The 19,553-nt window shown below is 39.8% G+C and overlaps 1 long non-coding RNA gene across 4 annotated transcripts in view; it reads right to left on the bottom strand.

Annotated features, from left to right (window-relative positions):
* Positions 1–19,553, bottom strand: part of LOC140126348 (uncharacterized) — a 193,843-nt gene that overhangs the window by 156,338 nt on the left and 17,952 nt on the right. The window lies entirely within an intron of this gene.

Raw genomic sequence — 19,553 nt, 5'->3', positions numbered from 1 at the left:
GGAACCTTTAGCCGGAATGAGATTCCAGGTTGATAGCTGAAAACAGTCCCCACCCCCATAGTCTCTGCCGCAACAGGAGACTCGTAAATAGGCGTGAAAAACCCAGCAGTAAGAAGATTTCATAGCACAGTAACCCCCGTATTCCCGCACTACAGCAGCTGTTGCTATTCTATTATCCTTCCTTTCTGTCCATATTAAGACAAAAACAGATCCTGCTATTGCCAAATGCTAATATTGCTCATATGTTTTCCTCCAAACAGAGGAGCCCAGAATGACAGGAAGCTACAGCTGAATCTGTCATCACATACAGAAAGGAGGAAACGGGAAAAGGGAATTGCTAGCTGAGACTATTCCTTCCTTTCCTGACGGAGGGTTGTTAAGGGTTAATGCTACATTTATAGGCATCCTGTGATTCCTTGTTGTCTAGGAAACGGCTACGATGAAACCTAAATCTATAAAAGCACATTAGAACATCTGTCACAGGTTTAAAGCCTGAAAATTCTAGGCATTGCCAATGGCACCATCTGGTGGGCAAAGGTAGATACTGCTTGTGACCCAGATTTTATAGGATTTTATATATAATGGTTCAAAATATAGTGAGCAAATTACATTTTAAGACCAGATCTTGCTGATATAAAAATAGTGTAGTGGCTATTGATCAATTTTTCCCAATACATGCGATCCCCTACTTAAGAACACCCGACTTACATACAACCCCTAGTTACAAACGTACCTCTGGTAATTGGTAATTTGCTGTACTTTCGCCTTAGGCTATAATGAACAGCTATAACAGTTATTAAAGGTGTCTGTAATGAAGCTTTATTGTTAGTCCTATTGTTAGATGACAATCTAACATTTTTAAAATCCAAATGTCACAGAGACCAAAAAAAATCTGTCTGGGGTTACAATTATAAAATATATGGTTCCGACTTACATACAAATTCAACTTAAAAACAAACCTAAAGAACCTATCTTGTATGTAACCCGGGGACTGCCTGTATATAACAATCAGGACTGAGGAAGTGCTTATAGCACATACCAAAATGTGGCCCCTGTCTTTGGATTGTAATAAAAAAAACACTGTCTGTAACAGCCTTGAAATGTGAATCCACTATATTTTACATTAGTCATGCTACAGTAATGCCAAACATAATTTTGGCTGCAGAAGTTAGGAACATTCTTAGGGTCATGTGCCGAGTAAAGAGAGTCGAGCGCATATACGGTCCATTACAACATTAATACAAAACATATTGTCACGGTGATTGATGTAGAATCAGTCTGATTTTTTCCAGGCGATGTGAGCTATTCTAAGGAGCAGCACAGTCTCAGCAGCTAGGATCACATACCACCCCAAACCAGATCCTATACATCCGCAGCTGTGTGGTCTACATCCTCTTAAAAGCATTAAATAGGTGGCATGTGATGGATGGGCACAGGCGGTGGGGGGTCAAGTATATCAGAAAAACTTCACAATTCTGGGTTAATTACTTTCTTACGATTATTACAAGTGTATAAGTGAAATGGAAAGGAGGTGTCACTGTGAGCCCCATTAATGGGACTGTTAAACATTAAAAGGGTTCGGCGCAATTCTTACTTTGAAGTAGAAGCGTATAATAGATGATGAGGTACAGTACGTCACCAGTGCAGTAATATAAACTTCCTGGCACTTACATCCTAGACCAGGGAGGCACTTGTCATAGAGGTGATTGCAAGCTGCACAGACCTTTCTACGGATGGAGCAAAACAAAGCTCCATGGGACCCACATCTGCCCCACCATACGATTACTTATGTGTCCACCTTTACCCAAGCATGAATTTGGACTTCTATCAGGACATCTACCTCTAGGATTAAGGATAGGTAAACCAAGCACACTGACATACTGGTGTGTGTCCCCTCTTTGAGAACCTTTTCTTATGTTAGTTTCTTAAGCCCTTGTTTTTATGAAAAAAAGTTTTAAAAATTATGCAAATGAGGCTGAGCGGTTCCAGGTTCAATAGATGTCAACCGTTAGGCTCATTTGCATATTTAAAGGTTTTACCACCTTTTTTTCATAAAAACAAGGGCTTAAGAAGCCAAAAGAGGAGCAGATCCTGACAGAGAGGGCACACAACAGTATGTCAGTGTGCTGGGTTTACAAACCTTGATCCTGGTGGTAGATTTCCTTTAACCTTTAACCAAATCGATATTATGATTTGTAAAGCACTACAGAATTTGATGGCGCTATATAAATAAAGATTATTATTAATTCAATATGATATTGCAACATGGTATACATTCTTGTCTATCCTATGTATCTTTAAGACCACTGACAGAAGTTGCAGGAAATGTGGTCTCCTAAATAAGCGAAGAGAGGGAATCAGGTCTCTATAAGGAGGTGGTCTTCCTTAAAGGTTGGTCTTTTCATAGGTTTCCTTGTAGTTGATACATTCCAAAGTCTACTACTATCATATGAAATTTGTGAGCCGTATGAAATTGGGAGCCAATCATGTCCACATTAGTGGATCAGAGGCTCAGGAAAAAATTAACAGTTTCATTCTTCGTCATTTCCGTATTATACAGATTTATATCTATCATATACTACACCCTCTATATGAGCACCATGCATATACCACGTCCTAATAAGATTGATAGGTTTAGTATTTGCATCTGCTGTGTGTAGTCTTGTACAATCTTTAAACATTAGTTATATTTTTTGTTCTATTATTAAGAAATGTAAAATACTTTTAGGCTGTTTTATACCTAAGAGCTGTTTAAACTCTTTCATTGACCCCCCTGTAGCTTCTTCCGCCTGTGAAGTCATTCAGTAATATAACTTGGTGCTGTGAGGAAATAGGATATTTACACGGATGAATGAGGGGGATCTGTTTTCCTGGACAAAGGCCGGAGTCAGCAGATGGCCCTAATCAGGAGGACAAGCAGGAAATCACTGGCCTTGTGAATAACAAGTTGCATTCTTCTAGACTATGGAAATATCTTCAGTGCGATCTGTTTATATCAGCGGTCTGACACTTTTTTTACTCAAGATTTTGTTTAAAACCTATTGTGCTGCTCATCTAGAACAGGCCCGCTGCATTGTCTGGTGTCCCAAACCTACAGTATAATGTACAGTATGAACTATGACAAGATATTTTTTAGCGGCTTAAATACAGTATTTGATGGATTTGAATGTGCCTCTTATATGTTATATCTTATGGCAGGGTACACTTATTTGCACAAATATAATAGTGTTGCTTTCTTATAATCACAGGGTTAAAAGGTATCCCACTAGTGTTATGTTTCAGGGAGTATGGGATAAAGTAAAAATATTAATTGGTGTTAATGGAGTTTGTAGTGAGACCCCTTTTTGGGTAAGTGGTCCCTTGGATCTACAGAGAATGTGTATTTGTGATGTCAGAGGGATATTATTAATTGGGAACATGCATTTGGGGTTAATGGACTAAAGTCTTATGAGGAATTAAGTTTGGAACATGGGCTTGATTCCAGAGGTTGGTGATATTATGATTAGATTCAATCGGCTTATGAGGCTGCCCAGTAGGAGGATGTGTTTAGGTCGGAAAGTCATCCATTATTTGAATTAGTGGACTCTGGTGTTAGGACTTAGGGAGCGTTGGGTTTTTGAGGGGTGGTGATGCTGATAGCCTGGCCATCTTAAATGGAAAGCAGCCCTGGAGGATTTGTCTCTAGAAGAATGGAGTAATGCATTGAATATGATTGATAAGATTTCCTGTAATAAATCATCTGTTAATTCTCAATTATTTTTAATCCATTCTGTACATTATACTCCAAAATTGTTAAACCATTTTAGACTAGGCGAAGATGCCTGTTGTTCTAGGTGTAACTTTCTAATTGCTGATTTAATTCATATGATAGGGAGATGCCCAAAACGACCCTAGCCCCTCTGTGATCTGGCCTTACAGACTGTTACGATGTCTCACCCTCCCCCCTGAGATTACAGCATGAAGTGCACACTCAGACTCATTAACATAATTATAAAAGTTGATTTTAGAAGGAAGGAGGCCATGGACAACACATATAAGTAGATTACCACAGTTACTCAGCTATGAGTAAGTACCCCAGATATACAGTATCTTCCTTGATTTTGATCCAAGACTTCTTTTAATGGGATAGTGTTATCTGTTCCTTTTTAGGGTCCATTTTAATATATAAGAATAGTCCAAAGAGGTAGCGTGCCATCAGTACTGATGATCTGTACTACACATGGGAGTCCCAGACTGTGGCAGACATTGTATATATAGTACTACATACATATAAAAAGCCTACTATGTTTTTGTTATTTTTATAGATGCATTGTTATGTGCCCTATTGTTCCTTTGGCTGACCACTCCTGTGAATGGTGGAACACACAAATGTCATGTGAAAGACTTCTATAGCTCACAGTCACATGGCCATCAATAACAGGCCGAACAATGTCACTGATCTGGAGCAAAAGTCGTAAAGGAGCCTGGATCCACTACAAATCCTTGTCTAATACTGAATTGTCCATTACAGCAAAGGATTTTGGGAATACAGGCTGATTAGAGTCAGATGTTGTATGTGAAGTGGGGGGAGACCTGCATTTTTGGCTAGGTGACTATGTCTTGGCTCTTTAGGATCTCCTTGGTTGGAGTCTCAATTCTTTAAATGTGGGATTTATGAAGCAGTCTCAGTTCTCATTTCTAAACCAACCTCTTACATTTTTCTTCTTAAAGCCTGGTACTTATCTGTTCTCTTTTTCTGTAAACTCTACAGAGGAAGAGTACATAATGAATGACCGCAGTCCCAGAGTGCCTGACCTGAAGACCTTTAACACTCCACTGTTGGGAGACAAGAATGGAAAAAACAACATGTGCGTTTTCCAAAGAAAACATTTTTCATGGGCTTCGTTCCTTCAGGATACTTCAGATGTCTTGGCTCTCTCAGAAGCTTGTAAACTACAAGGCTTTGCTGTGAGAGGCACATAGTTCTCATTTTTCCCTCTTGTATTTATACAGTGACTAACACGTAGGTTTAAAATGGTTATGGAAAAAATCCCATCGAAATGATCACAATATACAGCATTGTCTCTGGCTTTGTCTACACATGAATACTAAGTACTGAAAATGAAATGGATCTCATTGAAAACCTTAAATATCCCATTGACTTTTAAATGTCCATCAGATTTCCCTCATGGTTGTGCTATTTTTATTTTTAATGGAACCTGTCACCAGATTTTACACCATTATACTACTAGCCCCCTCAGGGCTAGTGTTCTTTCTAAAATTCCTACTTTTATGTGAAATTTCACCTATTAACCTACAAAATCAATCTCCTCCAAACTTGTGTGAAAATGAGCACAGAAGAGTCACATTTTGCCTGAGATGAGTCTAGAGACTGCAAACAGAGTGTCACTTCAGATCTCCCTGGTTCTATAGAACCTAAATACATTTTTGGTGTTATATTAAAGATAAGAATCCCATCCTCCATGTCACATCAGGTTTGTGCTTTTGTGATCTACAGAACTGGAGATTTCCAACTGCCTGTTCCTCCCGTTACTGAACCACTAGACTGAAGCTATGAAACTCTTATTTTTAAATTTGGCACCATAAGCATGTTTCTAGCTACTATAAAACCTAAGATAGGAGCATCTGAACCGTCCATCCCCTTGCAGCCTCTAAAATTCACTAATCTCTGGCAAATATGGCCCTTCTCTGCTCATTTTCACATGCCTTTGGAGAGGATTTATTATAGCTAATCGGGTGAAATTTCACATAAGGCAGGGAGTACTAGAAAAGACATTTTACACCCTACCTGAGAGGGACAATAGTTCAATGGGGTAAAACCTGGTAGCAGGTTACGTTTCAAGTTTCTTTTACAGCAGTGACACAATATAAACTTTAAATAATACATAAAGGCAACATCTGTGTAATATGTTATTCAGATAAGTGTCCAAAATCAGTACAAAGTTATCTCTCTCTATAAAATGATGGTATAAAAAGTAGATACTGTAGACATCCAATAGGCAGGCATAGACCTGGCTACTCTTTATTGTACATTTGCCCTTGGTAATGGTGTCTCTCTGCTTCGTTTCCTGTTGTTATGTATGTGGCGCTTAGTAATATAGCGTGTAATTTGTCGTTTTAGCCCATGAGGATATAGAATGAGGGTTTACGTTGGTTTAGGGGAAGGCAACGATGTTTGGCACAGCTGTTGCACATTACACTGCGGAGAAAATCTGGAAAAATGTTCACATCTCTATAGGCCTCATGAGGAAATTGTTATATGCTGGGAACAAAAATGACATTCTTAACCTTCAACTCTCCAAGTCCATGTGTTGCAGAATAACCATGAGAATATCCTTTTATATTGAGGGTGTCTTCTGCAGACATGATATTCACAGTATGCACAGACCATATGGCACTGCAGAATAGATATCAGGCTAGTCAGTATTTATGAAATAGTATAAAAAATTTAAAAATAAATAAAACGGTAATTCTGAAAGTACTACTGTACATAGCAACCACATGATTTAATGATCAGCAAAATTACGGCATAACCTTGCATTGTATAATACTTATCTCCAAGAGGAAATCCATGCCATCTGCAGGCTGGTACAGTATTCTTCATACACAACTGTACTGTATAGAGACATCTGGTGGACGACTAGGGCATGGCATACAGTCCTATCTTTATTACAAAAAAACACAGCAGAAAGCTTTTTTTAATAAATGTGATTTGCAGTAATGTATGTATATGAATATATAATATAATGTCACCTTATACTGTAAGTAGGAACCTAAAATAGGTGTTATTGTAAGATGATAGACTTAACCACACTCAGCACACGCTAGCTGCTGGTCTATCAAGGAAACCATGAAGTGCATGAAGGGATATATCCTGATTATTATTAATAATTTTGTTCACCGTATAGCAGTGTGGTTCAGATGAGACACAGCTATATCTATAAGAAACATGGATCATTATTCTCTGGGTCGGCTCCAGGTTTCAGTAAGCCACCGGGCGACACAGCCTCAGTGGACCCATTTGCAGTGAGCTCACTTGGCGGCATAAAAAATCCCGAAACCAACAGTCTCTTGTTCCCTAAAATATTCCATAGTTTATCATACCAATCAGCCCCCTCATGCCTATTTTATATAAATCTGGCGCCAAAAAAACCCAAAAACTAGCGCCAATAATAATGAATGCCCCTCAAAATATGTACAGTGAGAAAATGTAAAGAATTATGGCTCCACAGCAATAAAATCAGAAATCTATTGGTACAATGACCTGCTATGCACTGTGTAGTAAATGTGTGTACTCCAGATGATCCGCATGAGGTCTGGCTCAGCAGGCAGCGCTCCCACATGACTTTAATGGGTTGTCTCCAGAGATAGTACTATTATTGCTTGTATGGTTGCATCTAATTACATGGCTAAAGGTTTGTCATGTGGCACTGGCCTTGCATTTTCTATACTATTTTATGTACAAACATGTCTAACAATACTGAAGCATGAGAGTCATATAACCTAAGGCTACACTATGTGGTCTCGGAGTATTATGTAATCTCCATGACTCGTACACTTCCTGTGTAACTATCATATGAGCAAACTTCTTGCATCATTTTCTGCCTTTGGGAGATATGACTATAATATTAACTAATTTTATCCTATTTCCACTCCTGAAAGTTCATTTGCAGGGAACTAGACTAATAAATCTGTACTTTCTACGGATTGGTATGGGATAAAATATAACATTGGTATAAATGTGAAGAGGATTTATCACCTCTCTTTACTAGTCGATTTTAGTACATTTCTTCTAATTTAGGCTACATTCACACGGCTGAATGTGAGACATATATATGTCCAACGTACGTCGGATATATAGACAGCAATGGGCACAGGGCAACATACTGGAGCGGTACAGTGCAGCATGCATTTGGCACCATACCGTTCTGTACCTGGGGAGAAGATAGGACATGTCCTATCTTTCCCCTTAATATGGCTCTGTGCACCATACATCGATATGTAGAGGGGCGGGGGTGATGTGTGCCGGCGTGTATGGCGGGCACACTGTCGTGTGAATGTAGCCTAAGTGTTATACCCTTCCTCTGTTATTCCTACTTTACATGTAAGTGGGTGTTACCCTGTACACTGCCATTGTCCAATCATTGCTGACAGTTGTAGAAATGGTAACGCCCAGTTGTCATGATATGACTATCAATGCTAGACACAGATAGACTTAGGCTCCTTTCACACACATATGTTCGGCCGGCTGCGCGCACCGTACTGCCTCCGGGCGCAATAGCTGTCTATGGGGATGTATATCCGGCCGCAAACTTACAGCCATATATACGTCCCCACAACGGCTGTGTGAAAGCAACCTTACAAATATAGATAAAAACATGGCTATGTCTGTGCCCAGAGTGACTAAAGAGTGATATATTACTTTACTTGTGTTATGAAAAATTCTGGAATAAAAATATGATACAAAAAAAAATTCAATGTTCAATGTTGTTTACTCTTGTTTTTTGCTGTGAGCATCCCTCCTTTTTAAAGCTGCACCTCGTGAGATATTTATCATGTCGCACATAAACCTCAGTCCGAAACACCTTTTTGTTGCAGCTTTTGTTTCCCTACACTTTTGCTGCACTTCCAGTTTCCCTATTAGCATGCTAATTTTTGTGCACATTAAGACAAAAAAAATGATGTCTATCAACTTCTAAACCCCTTCCTGAATTTCTGATGCTCATTTTTTTGGCGTGCCAAAAAAATTAAGTTCTTGCAACCCAATACAAAAAACCTCTTTGCGCCACAATGTATTATATTCCCCCCCGTAATGTTTTGTAAAACTAGAGAAACATATCAAAGAAATTATAGGAGAAAAGGCAAAACACAAAATTTATCTGGATAAAAAAGGTAAAAAAAAACATGAACTTTGGAGGTTAATGTTTTCTGCTATATTTTACATATTTGTATAACCAAATCATCAAAGTACAAGAAAGGATTTTCTCTCTTTTCATAATCCAGTGTGTTTTATGTTGCAGGTAACAACTGCTGACAGTTTATAAGCTTTCAGCTAAGCAACAGGTGCGAGGCAGCAAAACCTCCCGAGACCGAAGGCTAATAAGATACTTGGGCACTCCTACTGCAGGGGACAATAGTAGAGGCACAAGAACAGCATTAGAATTTTTTAAATACAAACTCTGGATAAAAAGGAATAATACACATAATGTCAATGGAAATGGATTAAGACTTCATACACATGGCAACATTTAGGGCACTTTTATTTTGGGGGTTGCTCAATTTGGGTGCAGCTTGATACCAACACTTTTCCTGCGCTTCTAGGATCCCAACACTTTTTTGAATGCAATTTGTGTCGCACACTTAGGCCCCTTCCACACTTGCGTTGCAGATCACGTCAGAGTTTGATCAGGGTGCGATCAGGGTCTGGTCAGTGAAAAACGCACATTTTGCATCAGAGTGCAATCAGTTTTCAGTCAGAGTTTGTTTAGTGTCTCAGTTTTCAATGCAATTTCAATGCGTTTTTCACGTGCTGAAAGGACTCAGGGCTGAGCTCTATCTTTTCTATGGCAATTGATGCGTGAAAAACGCATTGCTCTTGCATTGCACTTGCATGTGTCTCAGAGTGCAATGCGTTTTTGATGCATCTCCATAGACTTGTATGGTGCGCTTTTCACGCGCGTGACTTGCAAAAGTAGAGCATGCTGAGATTTAAACGCGCGTTAAAAAAAAAGTGCGTGAAAAAATGCATGCTTTTGACGCACAGAACTTGCATTGCACTCTGAGGCCGCGGTCACACGTAGCGCTAGGCATCCGTTCATAACGCGAGGCTAGCGCACAGGGGGAGGTCCTCGGCCCGAACGCACATGCGGGGCCGAGGACCTCCCCCTGTGCGCTACCGTCTCGTTATGAACGGACGCCTAGGGGTATGTGTGACCGCGGCCTAACCCAACCTACTTTTGCAAGTCACGCGCGTGAAAAACGCACCATACAAGTCTATGGAGAGGCATCAAAAACGCATTGCACTCTGAGACACATGCAAGTGCAATGTGTTTTTCACGCAGCAATTGCCATAGAAAAGATAGAGCTCAGTCCTGAGTCCTTTCACGCACATTACCTGCGCATGAAAAACGCATTGAAATTGCATTGAAAACGCGCGTGAAAAACTGAGACACTGAACAAACTCTGACTGAAAACTGATTGCACTCTGATGCAAAATGTGCGTATTTCGCTGACCAAACTCTGATCGCACCCTGATCAAACTCTGACGTGATCTGCAACGCAAGTGTGGAAGGGGCCTTAGACCCACAAAAAGCAAGTCTACCAAGTTCTATTTCAGTGGCATAAATGTTGAGTCATTTCTGACCCTTTTTGATCTTGCGTCAATTTATTAAGCCCTTGCGCCACAATCTTGCACCCCAGTCCAACTTATCACACAGTTTGTGTGCCAAAAAGAAAAGGACCCTGTGACACTATTAACAAATGTCCCCCATTGTGTGCACAGAGTCTGCACTGTTAACAACAGAGGAAGCCATATGATACCTTATAATACGACTTGTTAATGGATATCTTGGGACCCCCATTGATCATGAGAATGGGGATTCCATATAAAAATTGACATATAACTTGAGCAGGTAACTGTACATTTGAATAGCTGTACACACTACCTACCCACAGTCATGTAGTTAATTAATACAAAAAGAGGAAATCATCAATTTCTGGTGCTTTAAAAAGTAATTGTGATTCTTTCACCAAAAAAACTGGTGTAAAAGTTCTGACAAATTTCCCCTATTGTCTCTGCTTTGTATACTGAGCTCTGAAGAACAGCACCTTTTGGAGAATGGCTTCATTCAAGTCTTTGGTTTCTTACTAAAATAATTATACATTTTACTTTGTTAAGCGTTACACATATAAGTCATGTCCTACTATTGATTCTGTGTTGCAGCAAATATCTGAATTTTGGAAGGCATTGGTGCACAATTACTAAGGGCTTTGCGCCACATTGTTGTCGGACTGTGCACGTTCTTCGGCTTGCACAAGTATTTAAGAAGTGTCTGCGCTGCACTCGTGTCGCACGCGACCCTTTTGTGGCGCATCTGCGCTGGCTTCCATGCCGTGCCATTGAACAGTCCGACTGATTCAAACCGAGCGCCGTATTTAACTTTCAAATTGTGTCGCACACCCTATGTTAAAGGTGCACCACAAAAAAGATGGTGTCTGGCGCACAATCTTTGTGAATTGCCGCACCCAACATTATACACGGAAATAGCACTTTTAGTGAACTGTCCAAATTTGTAAGTAAATGTGCCCCATTGTGTGAAAGAAATTTATGGTTAGGACAAAGCTTTCCTCAGTATGGTTGACCCCCAACCCTTCCCCACTCCTATTAACCAAAAATGCCATTACAAAGCATATGACAAGGGATGTCTGCTACTCATGACTCCTTTAAAGTAGTTCCATCCTATCACAGTAAAAGCTTTGTCTCTTTTAAGTGCCAGAACACAGGGGGTGAAGAAAATTAACACTTCCTGGTATCCTTTATTATGTAGTATAAATTGCCTGACTTCTTAGACATCCCTCACTGTGATTTATCATGCTCTAATCCAGCCACAGGAACACAGCTCTCCAGGAGTCTATATGACTGCAAGATTACTCCGCTCATTCAAGACTAAAGTTTCGGCTGACTAGTCCTATTAAAGAGAAGATCAGAAGTAGCTTTACTGCCCCACAAGCCGCACATCTGCATTCATGACAACCTGGAAATCTACTTTTATGTAACAGATGTAAAAATGTACCACATTCAATGTAATCCTTACTGCAAAAGTCACATTGCACTTATATTTTGTTTGTTCAGATATTTGGTTTAGGTAGCATTGACTTGTATGGGGAACAAATATGAACAATTTCAAAAATGCATGCAGTTTTTCTTATAACCACAAGGTGGCTCAACTGCAAACTTGTGTTATGTATTATTGCAAAATATATATATTTTCCACAATAAATCATAATTTATGAAGTAGAAGTAGTGGTTTATATACTATACATATAATGAGCACATCCATGGAATGGTCCCTTTAGCTCACTTGGGCCCCTTCCTTTATGTTCACCGCTGTTTAATGTTACAAACAGCTGCAAAAGGAGGAAATCTTCCCAGAAATGCTGTGAATGGATTGATGGTTTAACTGGTAAGTGTATTAAACACACATGCCTAAATTAAGTGATCCACGTCTCCCTTTGATCTGCTCGCTTCAGAACTAGCTACAATTTCACAACTTTCTGCTATACAAAGCCTTCCTTATTTCCCTCCTAAAAGCAGCTTAATCTCCAAAGCACAGGAGATGTTCGGTTTTCTGGGAGAATCGTAACTTATTGTTCTTTCCCAGCTATATTCTGTTGATAAAATACTAATAAAAGACTAATAGGTATAAAGGCCTGAACTGCTCACAAATTCAGAAGTGGAACAGGGTTTATAGGTGCTGCACCTTTAGTGTAGAAAAACATGACCGATTTCTTCCAGAAAAAGCACCCAGTAATTATATAGTAGTTCAATGCCTATTACAACAATTGCTGTGACAAGTGCATTGGTCTTAAAGGGAACCTGTCATCAGGAGCCCTTTTTCATGTCACCATAGAAAATAGTGTGCACATTGCAAAAGTGTTTTTTGGTAATAAAAGTGGCCTTTTCCGTTAAACAGAAAGTCAGATGAAAGTTTACTTTTCTCTGGGCGGAGCTGTATCCCGTGTCCCATGGGAGTCGCCAGTGAGAAGCGGTTCCCCCACCCTCGGGTAACCACTCCGTCATGCGTCTATTTCAAATAAAAGAAGCACCCATATCTCTCCTGTTGGAAACAGACACTTGACGGAGCAGTTTCCAAGGGTGGGGGGAAACCACTTCTCACTGGACACTCCCACAGGACATGGGACACTGCTCTGCAGAGAGAAAGTTAAACACTCATCTTACTTTTTTATATCAGAAAAAGGCAGTTTTATTATAAAATCAGTATGGCAACGTGCTTACAATTTTCTACAGGGAAATGGGGGCGCCAGAAAAAGGGCTCCTGATCACAGGTTCCCTTTAACCACTACCCAGGACTTGCAGGTGATTCTTTTCTTCAGTAGCTCATACTTCTTCTTTTGTTAATAGGTAACACAGGAGCCTTTAGGCCCCCGTGACACAAGGCCCATGTGCTGTGCTTTTGGCTGTGCCCCATGTTGAGTGCAGGTCTCCGGATCTTACCATGCTAAGGTTCCTATATAAGTGTCATACAGTATGTACATACAGGGGAAGAGTTACCATAGCTACAACCAGCAAGGGGCCCTGGGTTGGATTGTGGTAAAGTGTTTCTTCAACACTTTTTGGGGCATTTATCAATTTTGGAGCAAAAATCTTTTTTTTTGTGCATGATTTGTGCTATATTTTTCACTATTTTTCGTTAGACTGTGGCGCAAGTGGTTAATGAAGTGGCACAGGACACAAAAGGGAAATGTCTCCACATTCATGAAGGTGAAATAGAACTCCGTAGACAGGCTTTCTGCAGCGCTAATTGTGACCCGAAAATTGCGCCCAAAAACGTGTCGGAAAACTAGATGTGTAGAAAAGGTGTCAGATTCCCAAGTGCCGCCCAAAAACAATAATGTGGCGCCCATACTTACTAAACAGAAAAGCCCTGATGCAAGTGTGAACTAGCACTAAGATAATCATTATTAGACCAATCAGGTTGGCATTCTGTAACACCAATTTGCACCACAAGGGGGCCTTCTACCAGAGTTTGTCACTAAACATTTTACAAAAAAAAGAATATAGCAAAGGAGGCCTATTCTAATAAAGAGACATCAATTACAAAAGTATTTTTGCTTTTAGTAGATTCTATCCACATCATGTTCATCGTTCCTTGGTTACTGTACATTGGCGCAACTAACAGAGAGGTCTCTAGTCATTGCAGTCACAGTTTTCAAACCTTAACCCAGCTTTTCTTGGACACTAAATGGCATCATATTCCATAGTAATTTACAGTTTCTCACACTGCCCTCCTCCTTACCCTCCCAGAGAGTATAATTTTTCCTGATTCATTCTACATAGCACACAGTAAGCACATATTAAATAAACATCTGTTTCGCTGTGGGATATATCATATACAAAAGCCTATTGTTTTATTAAACTGGTTCTATTAATGCGAACAAAGATCTACAGTTAGAACAAAACCACAGGGAGGTTCCCTCAAACATGTTCAGTCCTGGATCTGCTTCTCCCTTGTGATTCATTTCACTAACGTCAGTAACTGACAGAACAACCTGCATCGATAGATAGATAGATAGATAGATAGATAGATAGATAGATAGATAGATGATAGATAGATGATAGATAGATAGATAGATATAGATATCCAACACAAAATGAGGCAGCACTCCAAATCCAAAGTAGTGAAAATTTGGGTAAAGTTTATTCCCAAAGAGGCGACGTTTCAGTGTAGTTAACCCTTTTCTTTATGAGTTCATTGCCTGAACTATGGAGCTCTTTTAAACCTCCCTCAATAGGGGGATTCTTATATTAGATAGATAGATAGATAGATAGATAGATAGATAGATAGATAGATAGATAGATAGATAGATAGATAGATAGATAGATAGATGGAAGAGCTCTGACCTATTGAGTCCAACCCGGTTAAAAATGTTTAACGCATGCGAGTTAATAAAACTTATTTAATAAATCCAATCCTGATATGTTTGGATTGAACAAGTCAGATTGATGCAATGTCTTTAAATACCACATTGTTGCCTTGAATTGGTTTTGGGCCCCCAAGTTTTAAGGGGCATCCAGTATTGACTTTCAGATAGAAAACTAGTGTTTTTTTTTCCTTGCCAAATCAGTCCCTGTCCCCATCGGGCTCACAATCTAATTAACCCACCTGTATGTTTTGGAGTGTGGGAGGAAACCGGAGGACCCGGAGGAAACCCAAATGCCATATTTATTAAGTTTCGGAGCCACAACATCTGTGGTTTTCCGACAATCATAAATTTGTCTTTTTTTGGGGGGCGCACAATTTGGGTGCTGCTTGGGAATCTTACACTTTTCGCTTTGCGCTTCTATTATACAGACAAGTTTTTTTGGCACACACTTAGAGCTGCAAAAAGCTTGTGTACAGAGTTCTATATCACTTATATGAATGTGGAGACAGTTCTAAACCTTTTCGCTCCTGCGCCAAAACATTAACTCCTTCCACCACAATCTTACATCCCATTGAAAATTATAGCACAATTTTTGTGCCACAAAACACAGACCCTGTGTCCAAATTGATTAATACCCGACTTTGTAACAGAAGAATTGCTGCAGGTTTTTTTAATATGAATACAGAGTACACCAACCACCAAATGTGACACTTGTATGTAGCTGTATACTGTAGCTGTATACACTTGTATACTACTACGTATATTTGAAGTTACCCCTGTGCTAATGGGACTGTTATAGTGGTTTTACAGCTGGGAAAAATGTGCAGAGGGTCTAGAGCAATGATGGCGAACCTTTTAGAGACTGAGTGCCCAAACTACAACAAAGACCCGCTTATTTATCGCAAAGTGCCAACACAGAAATTGAATTTGTGATTTATGCTCCCTTCTCTGTCACAGTTTTCATTGATACCAGCACTCTGAGGACACTAATAAAGCAGAAAATAGTCCCAGGTACAGCTGTCACTTTAAAATACCTCTGTGCACAGCAAGTCCTGGGATGTCTGGGACTGCAGGAATATACCTGGAGTCATCTCTGGTGATGGCCTGGGTGCAAACAGAAAGGGCTCTGAGTGCCACCTCTGGCACCAGTGCCATAGGTTCGCCATCACTGGTCTAGAGGCAGTAAAACAACACCTGGGACCCACTTAGTTTTATTGGGTGAAGTAATAAAATCTTGCCTACACCAATATTCATAGATAAATAGATAGATAGAAACACTCCATTTAACAATAAAGTTAAACTTTTGGTCTCAGCAAGACAAATATGTCATAAATTATGTAACTTGTAGTTCCACACAACTATAGTCTGCAGTTCTCTGTATCTATGCTGCTCCTTTCCTGTCCCATACCTACATATTATAGATACAGCAGACGGATAATTACAGATACATAGACAGAGAAAGTTTACTTAGACTATTTTCGTTTTCTTTGGGACAGTAATGAAATAGAGCTTACATTTATGTAAATATATGCAAAATAAATCTTTATTTCTGTAGCGCCATCATATACTGCAGCACTGTACAGATCATGGGGTATATATGTTTATGTGTGTATATAGCATTAAAGACAGAACTACAGGTCTACAGCCTGTCATACAGAGAATCATGTAACTTGTAGTCCCACAAATCCATAGTTTGCAGATCTTCATATTAATGCAAATGATGTAAAACAAGTAGCACTGTTGTAGAACTACAGGTTTCAGCAAGCTTTAGCAATGAATGATGGGAGCTGTAGTTCCACAAATCTACAGTCTTTGTATTAATGCTGCTCCTTTTATGTGTCATTCCTATTGGGGATGTAAAACAAGTGGCTGCTGCTGTAGAACTACAGGTTTCAGCAGGCTGTAGCAATGAATGATGGGAGCTGTAGTTCCACAACAGCAGATTTTGTAGCCGTCATTATTCAATGTCTGCAGTCCTAGCTTGTGACAGTATTATTCATGGCAGGAAAATCCTGGAAGGATGTAATAATGCAGGATGCAGAGACAATGGATTACCGTGACAGACACAGATTGCAGGGGATTATTAGATAATAAAACAGATGACGTCATGTAATTGTCTTCTTTATAGAAATTCCCTGTCTCTTTCAGGTGCATTGACCCGTCACACATGTCTGACTATAACACTTATTCTATGTTTAGCATCAGCATCTGCCATTCACGCCTTTTTTTTTTCCTGCAGCAAACATGGCGTCTGTTTTCCTTTTTCCTCCTACAGACTAGGTCGTCATGATAAGGTGGGGACCAGGGAGGAGGAGGGGGAGCACTACGGTGGAAGTAGGCCGAGCAGTTACCATGGAGATAGGAAGTCAGCTGCCAGCCTCCACCAATTACAATGTGCTGACCTCACTGCAGTGCCGAAAATCATTCTTAGCTCAATGGCACACATCTGGTGTATGGAAGGTGTAACTGCAGGAGGAGATAGAAAAATGCCTAAAAAATGTCTAAAAAAATTAAAAATAATAAAATTACATTTTTTCTCGCAACAAAAAAATATCAGTAAATTTCTTGTATATTTTTGGAATAAGTTACCAAAAATTCAGAAACTAAAACATCTTTCAATAGTATAAAATCTCTGTTTAAAGAGACTGTGAAATACCATGATATTGGCTTATATTTTACATTTGTATATGAAATGAGAAATAGAAGAAATATTGTTGCGTTTTACATTCATTTAGCATCTTGTATCCACTGGTATTTTATATTGAGCGTGCGCGGCTCTACATCCTGTGTAGCCATAGTGGCGCTGCGTATAGCAATGGCGGAAAACCTGGGCTAATATCAGTTACTTCTGAGAAATTGGTCTGTCATCCTCAGCCTCTGACTTTAGATAACAAACTAGAGCCAGTACACAACAATCTGTAGTATTATGGAGAGAATATTATATAGGACATATATGGGACCCCCAATAATCATGGAGTCCTAAGACAAGCATTATGGAGAAGAAAGAAAATTTTAGTATAGGGAGATTATGATAAGGCTATATTTACACTAATGTGTGCCCACCGTACTCACACGTTGGCGTCTGCTCACTCCTGCCCCTCTCCACGTGATATATGGCGCACGGCGCTGTATTCCGGGGAAAAATAGGACATGTCCTATCTTTCTCCAGGCTATGGAACGGTATGGTGCCGGACGTGTGCTGCACCGTACCGCTCCCGTACGGCGCGTGCACTCATTGCCGTCTGCGGGGACGTCTATACGGCATATAAACGCCCCCCATACAGCAGTGTGAATGTAGCCTAAAACTGTACTGAACAGTATCCATAGACCTCTATGGGGAAGAACGGAGTTGATACTTAAAGCTACTGGTTCCCAATGGGAAACTAATCTTACCTCCCCCATTATTAATATTAGAAGTATATGCTTTTGTACAGAGGAGCCTATGTGGTCCCTCCCTCACCGGGGCCCAGATACAAAAACGTCTTCTGGATTCAGTACAACTTGAGCACCCAACAAAAGTTGTCATCACATCTGAGAGTGGCTGCCCATCCATACATATGGGCAGCATTATGCAGCACCAGCAGAGGTGGTAAAAATTCCACGATATATGTTTTGCCTCTGCTTATCCCTCTCAAAAAAGAAGACAAAACTGTACGATTTTAAAGAACTTAGATATACTGACTCAGCTCTGTGTATGGCAGATACCTCTATAATACACAATGGGGGACATGTATCTTTATTACTGCTCTTTTAATTTTCTTTAATTTTGCTGTTTTTTCTCAAGTACACCTTTGCCTGCACCTTGTGCACATTTGTTTTGCAGATGTTCCGTGCAACATTTGCCTTATGTATTATTTGTTTCCTGCATATTTGGTGACTTTCAGACGCAAATTTGCATGTGGTCCAGGGCAGGTGCAGAGGAAGGGTTGTAGGCACTATCGAAGTTGCTGAGGTACTTGCCACACAAGGGCATTATTTTTTCTTCCTTGGACCCCGTTTTAACATGTAAATTGTAAGTAGATCAAATGCTTTTAATGTTTAAAATTTTGATCATGGGGCTTTCTTGTTTATTTTATACATTTTTGCATTCACCGTGTATGGAAATTAGTTACTGTACTTATAAATTCAGCTTGTATCAGTTATTTGTTTTGCCTAATTGCAAGTGTTTATATAAGTTTTAATTTTCAGTTTTATTTCAGCATGTGGTCACACATGACGTTTGCAATGCGTTTTTTGCAAAGGCTCAAAAAAGATCTACCAAAAGTCTCAATTATACCAAGAAAACTAACTAAGATACATGTCCCCCAGTGATAAATGATTATGGAACAGTATATAGTCAGTATATAACCAGCCCACCCCCAGTATATAGCCAGCCCTGCAGTATATATCCAGTGCTAGTAGTATAAAGATCCCGGAAGTAAGAAGAGGTAAATGGATGAGATTTCACAAAAAAGAGGGATTTATAGAAAATACATTTTTACACTTTATATCCTACCTAAAGGGGCTTGTACTTTAATGGGGTAAAATCTAGTGAGAGGTTCCCTTTAATGATCTCCTGACAGGGGAAGGGGGTATATCTGGCAGCTTGTGTATCATGCAGAGATACATGGTCTCCTGTCTGGTTGCAAGTTGGCTTGCAACTACTACTTAAAGGGTTCCCGCTTAGTCAGACTCATTTTGCATCCTGCTCCTTTTGTGGCCAGTTTCTCTGATTTACAATGCAGAGAACATTGGGGGTACATGCAATACTTATACTGCCAAAAATTAAGGTAGTTGATATTGTTCTGAGGGGGGAATGTAGGCATTCTTCTTTGTAGTGTCCATATAACTATGCTACACCTATGGCTGCACCACGGTCTGCTTCACCCATTATTGCTTTGTGTTTGCTC

The sequence above is a fragment of the Engystomops pustulosus genome, chromosome 4 (assembly GCF_040894005.1).
Source record: "Engystomops pustulosus chromosome 4, aEngPut4.maternal, whole genome shotgun sequence".
NCBI classification, from domain to species: Eukaryota; Metazoa; Chordata; class Amphibia; order Anura; family Leptodactylidae; genus Engystomops; species Engystomops pustulosus.
This window is presented reverse-complemented; position numbering and strand designations above follow the sequence as displayed.